This window comes from Dama dama, chromosome 11 (assembly GCF_033118175.1).
Source record: "Dama dama isolate Ldn47 chromosome 11, ASM3311817v1, whole genome shotgun sequence".
Classification (NCBI taxonomy): domain Eukaryota; kingdom Metazoa; phylum Chordata; class Mammalia; order Artiodactyla; family Cervidae; genus Dama; species Dama dama.
The window spans coordinates 64439254-64449190 of NC_083691.1; the positions used below are offsets into that span (position 1 = coordinate 64439254).

The window sequence follows — 9937 nt, forward strand, 5'->3', positions numbered from 1 at the left end:
AAATGGTGCTTCCTTTGAGTATTTCTCTTATCGCCTCACTGTATTCATATGGAATTAGCAGTGGTAGGTTGGGAAATTCTTTCATAAAAATACCTTTCTTGACTTTGAGGTCTAGAAAGAGAATGGCTATGAATTCACATACTTGAAAGCGAGCAGTGCATTTTATAAGACTTGAAATTCATCAAACTTGAGGTGCCTTACTTCTGAGCCTGTTCATGGAAGGACCTGAGAAGGCTGAAAGAGTTTTATATATGATCAAAATTGAATCTGAAGAAAAGCTGGCTAAAATTCTCATTGCCACATTTCTAAAGTTAGAAAAAAGCTTAAAATGTGATTGTATAGAGAGTCTCATCCTGAAATCCTAGAAAATGACAATTCTTAGGAGGTTTAGGGAGGGGGTATGGAAGGAAGATGGGTGTAGGGAACAAAGAAAATCAAAGTAAAACTTCAAGAGATCAGAAAATATTATTTTAGGTAAGAGAATAAATAAATCTTTACTCAAGGACTCATCTTAATAGAGCTGATTAGTCAAATTTAAAACCTTTGGTTTTGGAATCACAACCACAAAGATATGGGATAAATCCTAGCTCACGGTTCTGAGCAGCTTCTTAATCATTTTCAGCATCAGTTTCATCTACATAGCAGGAATATAAGTTTATTAGAAATGATGTTTTGAAAATTAGGGGGAAAGTATGTAAAGGTACTACAATATTGCTCTGGCAAGTCTTTTAAGGTGCAAAAAAAATCACCAAAGTTCTTACTAATAAAACTATATTATCTATATAGAATATAGATTTTTTGGTTGAAGAAAGGAGTAGGAGGATTTATTTTCACCATATATGATTTAGCTAATTTTGAAATTTATACCATGAATATGTATTGCCTCATCAAAAGAGTGATTTTTAAAATTATGCAAACATTATAGATTAAATCTCATGTTGAGAACTTGGGAATCTATAAAGTAATCAATGGAAATCAGTATTTCTATGATCCCATTATAGAAGTACTATAAAGGAATAAATGGCCTCCTAGCTGCACCTTTTGTTTCTCCCTTATGTCCCAGCTGAAAGCCTCCCATCAATTTAGTACAAATATGTACCTGAAAGCATTTTGTAAAATTCTTATATTTTTATTTTAAATTATCCTTAATCATTCTGAAAGGCATATACTTTTGATATTCCATTTTATAGACAGGTATACATACTGAACTTCATAGATATTAATTCATTCAAAATCACATGGTAAATAAAAGGGATGGGATTCAGACTTTGAAAACTTTAAAATTTTTATTATGCTTTAAAAATAGAGCATATTTTTTTAGAACAGAAAGTATGGAGATTTCTCATATTCCTTGTCCCCATGCATGCATAGCTTCCCCATTATCAACACCCCTCACCACCGTGGTATATCTGTTATAACTGATGTACCTACAGTGATATATCATAATTACCTGAAGTTCCCAAGTGGCAGGTTAAAAACCCACCTGCCAATGCAGGAAACATAAGAGATGAGGGTTCGATACTTGGGTCAGGAAGATCCTCTGGAGGAGGGCATGGCAACTCACTCCAGTATTCTTGCCTGGAGAATCCCATGGACAGAGAAGCCTGTTGGGCTACAGTCCATAGGGTCCCAAAGAGTTGGACATGACTGAAGTGACGGTATGCATGCATGTACCTGAAGTTTAAAGCTTACATTAAAATTCATTCTTGGTGTTGTGTATTCTATGAGTTTTGGCAAATGTATCTATATAATGAAATATATACATCATTACGGTATCATATAGGGCATCTGCACTGCCCTAAAGCCCTGCTTTACCTATTCACATATCCTTTCCCATTAAGCCCTGGCAACCACTGAAAATATCTATAATTTTGTCTTTTTCTGGATATCATCTAATTAGAATCATACAGTATGTAAAATTTTTGGATTAGCTTCTTTCACTTAGTATTATGCATTTAAGTTTCCTCCGTGTCTTTTAACTTGATAGCTGTTTCTTTTTAGTGATAAATAATATTTCATTGTCTTGATGCACCACCGTTTATTTATTCATTCTCCTGCTGACGGGCATCATGGTCACGTCCAAATTTTGGCATTTGTGAATAAAGCTGCAGTAAATATCCATATGCAGGTTTTTGTGTGGGTATACATTTTCAACTCTTTCAGGTAAATACCAAGGAGTGAATTTGCTGGATTCTATGGTAAGAGTATGTTTAGTTTCGTTAAATGCCACCAAACTGTCTTCCAAAATGGCTATCATTTTTCATTTCCACCAGAAATGAATGAGAACTCTTGATGCTCCATACTTCACCAGCATCTGGTGTTGTCAGTTCTGGATTTCACCCATTTTTCTAGGTGTGTAGTGGTATTTCATTGTTGTTTTCATTTGCATTTCTCTAACGATATATAATGTGAAGCATCTTTTCGTATGTTTGTTTGCTATTTGTAACTTTTAACTCTTTTGGACCACAAATCTGTGTATTAAAAACAAACAAACAAAAGAAGTGCGCCACCAGATGTGAGAAATTAACTCCCAAAATTGGAAATGAGGGTCCAGGGGGCTGAGAAGCTGTGTAGAGGGCAGGCTGAAAATGGATGCTGGAGAACTTGGATCTCAGCCAATGAGCAGTTTTCCAGTAACTGAACTTTCAGCAGGTGGACCTTTTGAAAGTCATGATATTCTTTGGAAATGTTTTCCTTATGTGAAAAATCAACTTTTGCCCAGTCATCCTCTTGAATTATTAGAGACACCTAATCTTACATTTTAATCTTGCATCTTATATCTGCTCAGAAATGATAAGGGGAAGTAGGTAGGGTATATAACACAAGATGGACCAGGTGTTAATAACTGTCAATGATGGGTAATGGTGAAGGATTTTACTATATTCTTCTATTTCTATATATGGTTAAAGTTTTATACAGTAAATACTTTAAAATAAATATGCAAAGCAACATAATATAAGATATATAAAGTTTTTGAGATAAGACACAGCTTGTTCCTTTAGGAGAAGGAAATGGCAACCCACTCCAGTGTTCTTGCCTAGAGAATCCCAGGGACAGAGGAGTCTGGTGGACTGCTGTCTGTGGGGTCGCACAGTCAGACATGACTGAAGTGACTTAGCAGCAGCAGTGTTCCTTTAATTGTTGGGTCATTTGCTAAGTGTTTTGAATCATTTAAAATCATACAAAAATGTAATATTTGAAGCTTCATGCTTTTAGTGTATATTATATTGACAGAGGTATTTTCTGAATCCATGGTGGCTCAATGGCAGAATCCCCCTGTACCCTGAACCCAATAGTATTCCCCAAATTCATATATTGAAGCTCTAATTCCCAGGATGACTATATTTGGAGAGAAGGCCTTTAAGAAGGTCATTAAGATTAAATGTGGCCATAAAGGCCCTAATCCAATGACTGATGTCACTATGACAAGAGGAAGAGACCCCAGAGATTTACACAAAGGCCTTGTGAGGACACAAAGAGAAAGCCTGTATCTGTGAGTGAAGGACAGAGACCTTAGGAGAAACTAACCCTGCCAGCATCATGATTTCAGACTTCCAACCTTCAGAATGTGGGAAAATAAACATCTGTTGTTTAGGTCATTCAGTTGGCGTTTTTTTTTTTTCTTTTTTAATGGTAGCCCCAGCTAACTAGTATACCAAAATAAAATGTTCAATGGAAATAAAATGAATTTATCCACATTAAGAAACATTTAAGGTCCATTTGCTTTACTAAAATTACAAATGAAGTTCAAGGCAATGTAGAATGTTCAGCATCTTCCATTTTTTTCCAGCTTCAAATCTTTCACTGATTATGTTAAGGGGTAATGAAGAATTTTTTAAGGTATTTTTAATGATCCATCATAAAATGATGTCATGAAAGAACGCTTCTTGATGGTGGAATATAAATTTGGCTTACTATAATAAAGTTGTGTTATTAATTAAAGTAGAAGCACTGCATCTTGTTTATAGTTGCCTTTTTACTTTAATTTAACCTATAAAACATTAAAAGTACTGATACATGAGAATTTTTGCCAAAAATGTAAATAAACAGTGGTGCATCCAGACAATGAAATATTATTTATCACTAAAAAGAAATAGCTATCAAGTTAGAAGACACGGAGGAAACTTAAATGCATAATACTAAGTGAAAGAAGCTAATCCAAAAATTTTCATACTGTATGATTCTAATTAGATGATATTCAGAAAAAGAGCTTATAATATTTTAGGAGAATGAGAATTTTTATAGTACCATACAAACATGTAATCCAAATGTTGCTCATTAGTTCTAATCCTGTTAGCTAGCATTGTAATATTATAAGCTGTTTTTGTGGCTATTCAGCTTTTAAATACCTTCTTCATTGGAAAGTAATGCATTATAGTTATCAGCTTGTTGCTGTGTGAGAGTACAGAGACTAATAAACCTTGAAGAATTTAGAAGCCATAGATTCTGAAATTCTTTCATCTACTGTGGGCAAGAATCCCTTAGAAGAAATGGAATAGTCATCATAGTCAACAAAAGAGTCCAAAATGCAGTACTTGGATGCAATCTCAAAAATGACAGAATGATCTCTGTTTCCAAGGCAAACCTTTCAGTATCACAGTAATCCACATCTATGCCCCAACCAGTAATGCTGAAGAAGCTGAAGTTGAACGGTTCTAGGAAGACCTACAAGACCTTCTAGAACTAACACCCCAAAAAGATGTCCTTTTCATCAAAGGGGACTGAAATGCAAAAGTGGTAAGTCCAGAAATTCCAGGAGTAATAGGCAAATTTGCCCTTGGAGTACAGAGTGAAGCAGGGCAAAGTCTAATAGAGTTTTGCCAAGAGAACAGACTGGTCACAGCAGACACCCTCTTTCAACAACACAAGAGAAGACTCTGCAAATGGACATCACCAGATGGTCAATACTGAAATCAGATTGATTATATTCTTTGCAAATAAAGATGGAGAAAACTCTATACAGTCAGCAAAAACAAAACTGGAAGCTGATTGTGGCTCAGATCATGACTTAAATTGAAGAGATTATACAGTGGAAGTGACAAATAAATTCAAGGGATTAGGTCTGATAGACTGCCTGAAGAACTATGGACAGAGGTTCCTGACATTGTACAGGAGGCAGTGATCAAGACCATCCCCAAGAAAAAGAAATGCAAAAAGACAAAATGGTTGTCTGAGGAGGCCTTACAAATAGCTGTGAAAGAAGAGAAGTGAAAGGCAAAGGAGAAAAGGACAGATATACCCATTTGAATGCAGAGTTCCAAAGAATAACAAGGAGAAATAAGAAAGCCTTACTCAATGAACAATGCAAAAAAAATAGAGGGAAACAATAGAATAGGAAAGACTAGAGATCTCTTCAAGAAAATTAGACATACCAAGGGGACATTTCATGCAAAGGTGAGCACAATAAAGAATAGAAATGGTATGGACCTAACAGAAGCAGAAGATATTAAAAAGAGGTGGCAAGCATACACAGAAGAACTAAACAAAAAAGATCTTAATGACCCAGATAATCATGATAGTATAATCTCTCACCTAGAGCCAAACATCCTGGAAAGCGAAGTCAAGTGGGCCTTAGGAAGCATCACTAGGAACAAAGCCTAGTGAAGGTGATGGAATTCCAGTTGAGCTATTTCAAATACTAAAAGATGATGCTGTGAAAGTGCTGCACTCGATATGCCAGCAAATTTGGAAAACTCAGCAGGGTCCACAGGACTGGAAAAGGTCAGTTTTCATTTCAATCCCAAAGAAAGGCAATGCCAAAGAATGTTCAAACTATCACACAACTGCACTCATCTCACACGCTAGTAAAGTAATGCTCAAAATTCTATAAGAAAGGCTTTAACAGTACATGAAATGAGAACTTCCAAATGTTCAAGCTGGATTTAGAAAAGGCAGAGGAACCAGAGGACAAATTGTCAACATCTGTTGAATCGTTGAAAAAGCAAGAGAGTTCCAGAAAAACATCTATTTCTGCTTTACTGACTATGCCAAAGCTTTGACTGTGTGGATCACAACAAACTGTTGAAAATTCTGAAAGAGATGGGAATACCAGACCACCTGACCTGCCTCCTGAGAAATCTGTGTGCAGGTCAAGAAGCAACAGTTAGAACTGGAAATGAAACAACAGACTGGTTCCAAATTGGGTAAGGAGTATATCAAGACTGTATATTGTCACCCTGCTTATTTAACTTTTATGCAGAGTACATCATGAGAAATGCTGGGCTGGAGGAAGCACAAGCTGAAATCAAGATTGCTGGGAGAAATATCAATAACCTCAGATATGCAGATGACACCACCCTTATGGCAGAGAGTAAAGAAGAACTAAAGAGCCTCTTGATGAAAGTGTAAGAGGAAAGCGAAAAAGTTGGCTCAAGATATAACATTCAGAAAACTAAGATCATGGCATTCAGTCCCATCACTTTATGGCAAATAGATGTGGAAACAATGGAAACAGTGAGAGACTATATTTTGGGGGCTTCAAAATCACTGCAGATGGTGACTGCAGCCATGAAATTAAAATCACTTGCTCCTTGGAAGAAAAGCTATGACCAACCTAGACAGCATATTAAAAAGTACAGACGTTACTTTGCCAACAAAGGTCCATCTAGTCAAGCTATGGTTTTTCCAGTAGTCATGTATGGATGTGAGAGTTTGACTACAAAGAAAGCTGAGCAGTGAAGAATTAATGCTTTTGAACCATGGTGTTGGAGAAGACTCTTGAGATTCCCTTGAACTGCAAGGAGATCCAACCAATCAATCCTAAAGGAAATGAGTCATGAATATTTCTTGGAAGGACTGATGCTGAAGTTGAAACTCCAATACTTTGGCCACCTGATGCAAAGAACTGACTCTTTGGAAAAGGCCCTGATGCTAGGAACGATTGGTGATGGGAGGAGAAAGGGACGACATAGGATGAGATGGTTGGGTGGCATCACCGACTCCATGGAGATGAGTTTGAGTAAATAGGAGTTGTTGATGGACAGGGAAGCCTGGCGTGCTGCAGTCCATGGGGTTGCAAAGAGCCTGATAGGACTGTGTGACTAAACTGAACTGTTAAACTAAAATTGAAACTGAATAAGCCAAATTCAGTTCCAGTTTTTTATTGTTTCCCATAAAATCAATGCTGATTTAAATAGCATGCTAGACAAAGAACTTTCAATCTGGGGAAAATATATTTATCCTGTTCGAGTACCAGTGTGAAGGAAGAATGGCGGGGGGGGCAAAGAGTAGAATATTATATATGAAATGTTTTGCTGATTTAAAATCTAGTCATTTCATTAGATATCTGTAAATCAAGACAGTCTTTCAACAGAAATGTGAGTCACTCTTCAGCTGAGGGAAGGACCTAATTGCAAACACAGTAGTAGGCAAATAAACCCCCTAGAGTTCCTAGAGGGTCTCTGTGCTTAAAATGGTGTCAGAGTTATCCCAGTGAGTTAGCCCTCAGAGCAGTTTGCACCACGCTCCAATTTATAACATAGTTCTGTAGAAGAAAAACATCTTGAGGAGGGAAGTAGAATGTAGTGGGTATTCATTTGGCAGGGGATTATCCTCTTTATAGGTACAAAGGTGCTCGGGGACTGAAATGTATGACTTGTATATGAGCCCTCACCTCTTCTGACAACCTTCCCCAAACAGCACACATTGAGATTTTCAAAAAATTTTCAGAGCCATTTTTTATAGCATCAATAATTAACTTGTTTATTGTAAACTCAGAGGAAAGAGTATGATCAGAATAGTCCAAGGTCTGCTGTTCAATTTTCCCAGAAAATGGTAAATAAATTATGGCAATAGTAATGAAAAGTATAAACTAGGTAACATTTTTAGCACTTTGCATATGCTAACTTATTCAGTCCTTTCAATAACTTTCAACTGAAGGGGAAACTGAAGCATAATGTAATTAATAATATGCCACTACCTACTCCAATATTCTTTCCTGGAGAATTCCATGGGACAGAGGAGCCTGGTGTGCAGTCCATGGGATTGTAAAGAGTTGGACATGACTGAGAGGCTAACACTTTCACTTTCAAAGCCACAAAGCAGTAAATCCAGCAATTCAAATCTAACAGACTGGTATCATGTCCTCAGCCTTTAATCACTGTTCTACTCTGTAATGTAAGACCCTTCCTTCTTTTACCTTATCCTAGTTCAAAAATTCTAAAGTTAACTCATTGGCCCTTTTCAGACTCTGCACTCTGTAATATCTTCATTGCAGTGGAATATAGAAATGCACTTAAAGCTTTAAGATAGCTTCCAATGAAGATATAACAACTCAATTATGTTTCTTTGAACACTACTCCCATGAACTGAACTGTGAAAATATTTAGAAACATTTTCAGGTCATATCTTCCTATATAATTAAAGTTCATGGAAGTAATATAAGAAAGGAATGTTTACAATTTTGTGTAACCCAGTTGTTCACATTTCATTCAAAAAGATACTACCCTCTGCTTTTTTGTAGTACACGTCATAAGGTCTGGAGAAACTGATTTTCCCAGAAACAACAGTTGAGAAAGAAATACTGGTTATTGTTGTTGTTCAGTTTCTAAGTCATTTCTGACTGTGACCCCATGGACTGAAGCACTACAGGCTTCCCTGTCCTTCCTTACCTCCCAGAATTTGCTCAGATTTATGTCCATTGGGTCGGTGATGCTATCTAACCATCTCATCTTCTGCCACCCTCTTCTTCATTTGCCTTCAATCTTTCCCAGCATCAGGGTATTTTCAAATGAGTCAGCTGTTTGCATCAGGTAGCCAGAAAATTAGAGCCTGGTGGCCTCTGGAAATAGATTAATGCCAAGCCCCCTAAGGTATCATATGCTGAAGTCAAAGTACTTGGAAGTGATTGATATAGAATCTCTCCTTCTTTGTCTGAGTCATACCTCATGCACTGATACTATTTTAAACATTTCCCCTTAACTATTTTATTTGCCCAGACCGCTTGCTTTAATTGGAAATATTTAGGTGCTTACTTTTAGTCCCTGCTGTGTTTCATTCCATTTGCAAAGTGAAAGCCATTAAGAGCCAGGAAGCACTTTGCTTTAACACCATCTGCAGCTTACATCTGAGCGCTGCTGGTTGTTTTTATCTGTAACAATGCCAGCTGTAGAAGGGAACCAAGGAATACAAAATAAAAGGTCATTTGGCCCTAGATCCTTTCTTCCAACTATAAATGCAGAACCAAAGTGAACTTAAGAGTTAGAACCACAATTTGCAGTTTTTATTTTACTATAGTTTATCACTCCAAATTATCTAAAGTGGGGAGCTCCTGTGAATGTTTTTTTTTTGTTTTTATCTTTGCCTGGAAAATTTTATCTTTCAAGAGCAAGTTTTAAGAATACTAGCAATTCGTTGTTTCTTTGGAAGTCTAAATGTTACTGTACAGTGACTGAAATTATAGCATTTGGTATGTGGAAGTAAACAAAGCTCACCCAAATGAGGACAAACAAAAGGTATTTATTCAGAGCTTGTTATGGCAATGGATTCAGTAACCGTTAATTGTTTCAGCAAGGACTCAAAGTTAGGCAGAGTAGAAAAGTTTTATAGTAAAAAAAAGAGAAGACTTCAGGTAGGCTGTGATTAGAGGTTGTTGGCATGGCAAAGGAGAGGTGAGCTAACTAGAAGTGGGATATGCTATATAATTGGGTTGGAGAGCACATTTTACTTTCTCTGGTTGATCCTGAGTTGGACAAAGGTGGAAGTGGGAAAAATAGGGAAGCTAGAAGTCAGTGACCTAGCCCTGATCATTCTGATGATTGCTACAGAGGTTGTAGGTCCAAATTCTATTAGCGTTAAGTTTATGGCCTAGCCATTTTCCATTCTGTTCAGTATCTCAATTGCAAAAACCTTGATTAGCGTATTGATTCTGTTACTTGTAAACTGTATTGTCTCGGGCAAGATATTGCTCTCCAAACTTTAGTTTCATCCACATATGAAA

The 9937-nt window shown here is 36.8% G+C and overlaps 1 pseudogene; it reads left to right on the top strand.

The window, feature by feature from the left end:
• The first annotated feature begins 2588 nt into the window (after positions 1 to 2588).
• Positions 2589 to 3920, top strand: LOC133065569 (proteasome maturation protein-like; annotated as a pseudogene).
• The last annotated feature ends 6017 nt before the right edge of the window (positions 3921 to 9937 follow it).